This window comes from Arachis hypogaea, chromosome 12 (genome assembly GCF_003086295.3).
Source record: "Arachis hypogaea cultivar Tifrunner chromosome 12, arahy.Tifrunner.gnm2.J5K5, whole genome shotgun sequence".
In the NCBI taxonomy this organism is placed as follows: domain Eukaryota; kingdom Viridiplantae; phylum Streptophyta; class Magnoliopsida; order Fabales; family Fabaceae; genus Arachis; species Arachis hypogaea.
In genome coordinates this window covers 13052963-13056528 of record NC_092047.1, presented here as the reverse complement: position 1 = coordinate 13056528, position 3566 = coordinate 13052963, and the positions used below count along the sequence as shown (strand labels likewise).

Below are 3566 nucleotides of genomic sequence, written 5' to 3'. Positions count from 1 at the left end.
CACTTATTTATATAACCCACTCTCTACTGCTTCCCAAAATACCAAAATAATAATAATAATAATAAAGAGAGAGATCATTACTACGGGTTTAGTATCATTAACATACTAGAATTAGTTCTCTTCCTTTCTCTAGGTAGGCCTTGTTTTTATGCTAACTTTCTTTGGAGCTTTTCTTTCATTTATGGCTGTCCTCTTAAGTTGTTTCAAAGTTGTTTCCTCATCTGCAATACATTATCAGTTGAGATCTAATTTTTCAAATCTTGATTGTTTCTTTTTATATCTTCTGGCTCATTATCACTTTCATTCTCATACCCGTAATTTACTTTGTTCTTTAGAGGTTTTCTCTAATTCTTTTTTTGTTGGTTTTTTCTTCTTTTGTTACTTGCTTTTTCTTTTTCTTACATGTGTAGTTGATCCTTTTTTGTTTGAAATTTCTCATGTTCTTTTGTTTATGGATGGAAAGAAGACGCACTATACTGATGTACCACATCGGAGAAATATGTCTCTGAGAATGTTGCAATGCAATATAAAATGAAAGGCATAACAGCAATTACAACATACTTACCTGGACGGGGTTGATGAGTGATCAAAAAGGCCCATGGCCTAGGATAGCGACCTCCATTGCACTTGGGAGGGGTGCTATCCTAAGATCTACCTAAGTGGTGGAGTCTACGTCATAATTTGTGACAGCGGAGGCTTGCGTTCGCGCAGCCTCTACTAAACTAGTTAATCAAAATATTTTGTTTTTCAATTATTGTGTTGCTGGTGGCTTCAAACTCATTTTATTTTTGTTAACTAATTTGGTTTGAATTTAAAATTGTTTTGAATTTTGAGGATTATCAAAATATAATCCCAAAGGTCCATGAGCTACTTGTGTTTGTTTAATTCATTTCAACATAAACACAGTTTATGGATCATATGTTGGACAAGTAACTACATACCTATAGATCAAGGATGATAATATCTTGGTTTGCAACTTTACAGGTCTATTTAATTATATATTCTTCAATTGTCCAATAACTATTTTGTTATTATAATTATTAACTTGATAAAAAAAAACTCTACTTTATAATTTATATCTCCGTTGAATAAGCCTTTTATAAAACACTTGGTTATACATGGTTTAAATAATATTTGATATATGATTTTTATGTCAATAATAATAACTAATGTATATCAATTGCGATTTTAGAATTCATTAATTTAAAAATAAATTTGATATTCAGATCTTATTATGTCAATATACAATAAAAAGTATTTATTTATAGGCCAACGATATAATTTAATCATAATTATGTAATTAATCTAATATCAATCTAAATATATAAAATTAATAGGAAATGATAATGTCACTCCTAAATTGATAACGTTACTTTCTCTTAATTTTACTTTTTTCCTTTTTCCAAAACTATCTACAATTTTTATAGATATTTCCTTAACTCAAGTTATTTGAGTTTGCAATTTATTAAAAACATGACGAAATAAAAAAATTATAATAGTATATAAATAAAATTCTCAAATATTTTGGAATCACTACATAAAATTGGAGTGTAAATAAAATTACGAAAAAAAAGTACAGACAAAATTGCAGGAATTTAAAACGTATCAGAGTACTATTGAGAGCAGACAAAACTGTTGAAACTCAAAATGATGAAATTGCTAAAATTCGAAAAAATTCGAGATGTTGGCGTAATTACATAAACTTAATTTGTTGGTGCAAAACAAATGTCGAAAAGATAATTCAACTTTTTAAAAAATAGAATAGCATAATCAAGTAGTAACAGGTAACGATATATAAGAGACCATTTTGTGTATCCTAAGAAAAAATGGTTTAATTTGTGAAATAGCAATCATGTTATATTTTATCATAAACATTTTTTATTCCTTCTAATTATGGTCATCTGGATCAAATAAAATAAATACTAAATAAAAGAGGTCTACATTTAATAATATCTTGGGATGGTGACAGAAATTTTGAAGACTATATATATGAAATCAAATCTATAAACTGAAAATATGTAAGACCCATGTTTGTTATAAAGTTGGAATTTAGCTATCAAACTCATAATACAAATTGACACTTGTAAAGTAATTTAGGGACACATATATAGTTGTAAAATCTTGTAAACAAATATGTGATATGAATAGGGTAAAGTATTAAATTGATTCTCTACGTTTGGACTTAATTCTGTTTTGGTCTTTAAAGTTTAAAATGCTCTAATTGAATTCAAAAAAGTCTCATTTAGTTTTAATGTAGTCTTACTATAAATTCAATGTTAAATAATTAATATCACCATTCTATCAAATTTTAATGTCCTTTTCTGAATAAGAAGTACAAACTCGAGAGGCACAGATTAGCAGCAGATACATCACTACAAGCTACTGGCCTTGGTTTAAACACATGGAGAATATTGTTGAGAACTCACTTTCTACAGAAAATTCACCGGTGACAATGAGAACAAAATCATTGTCACCTCTATTGCAGAAAATTCTCCTTCACAACCGAAAAGTTTAGTTATATAAATTTTTTCCTTAAGAATTACTTCTGTCAGACAGATTGGTTCTTCCATCGCTAAAAGATTTATCCGATCGATAATGAATTCAGACAAATCATCTTAGGATTCTAACAACACATGTGAAGGATCCTAACAACACATCAAGCTGCTCAAGGATTGCTGGCTTTGGGGCAATATTTGCAAAGACTTCATTCTCTCAGTTTTTTTTTTTTTTTTTTTTTTTTTTTTTTTTTTTTGCTTCTTGTCCATCTCAACCTCTCTAGATGCTTCTCATTTCATTGCATATAGCAATGACTCAAGTTGTGCAAAGTCCTTTCCATATCGATCGTTTTATCTATCAATCTTTGGATCAATCTATAGAGTGACATTGATAGATGAAAGAGAATAATATCTGTATATATTATTATGAAACAATAATATTTGAAAAACAAAATAAATTAGCTAAAACAGTCAAATTTTATTTTATTTAGTATTTATTAATTATAGCTAAAATTAATAAATACTAAATAAGGTATGTTTAAATTGTTAGCGCTTATTTTTTATTGTCTTCTTACCATTATCGATTATGAAATACGAGGCAAAATTAAAATTTAAGAATCATGTGGCAATGTCATTGATCTTTGTGGTAATGTCATTGATTTTAGATAAATGAATGAATCATCATGACTTTTGTAAAAAAAAAAAAAAAAAAAAAAAAAAAGCTTAGTTGTATCTTTGATTTTGTAAAATTGTTCACGGTAAAATCTTTAAAACAAAAGTATGCAATTAAATACATAAGATAATTAATTTGTTCTAAAAAGAATCAAACAGTCACATCTTTTTACAGAGGATGGTGAACGAGAGCGTGGATGATGATGAGAAGACAGCAAGCAATATAGAATTTAAAAAAAAAAAAATTCTAAAGTGAAGTAGTGGTTAAAATGATAAATTGAGAGCCTAATCATCTTGAATTAAAATAATAGGACTCTAATATGATAAAAATTATGAATTCAACCGTGATTAATATTTAAACAAATGTTATGTACACACATTTGTATATAATTATTGCAT

The 3566-nt window shown here is 27.5% G+C and overlaps 1 non-coding gene across 1 annotated transcript; it reads left to right on the top strand.

Annotated features, from left to right (window-relative positions):
• Positions 1 to 557: 557 nt before the first annotated feature.
• On the top strand, positions 558 to 718 carry LOC112731043 (U1 spliceosomal RNA). Its single transcript, XR_003166838.1, has one exon. It is a non-coding gene; the product is annotated as a U1 spliceosomal RNA (small nuclear RNA).
• The last annotated feature ends 2848 nt before the right edge of the window (positions 719 to 3566 follow it).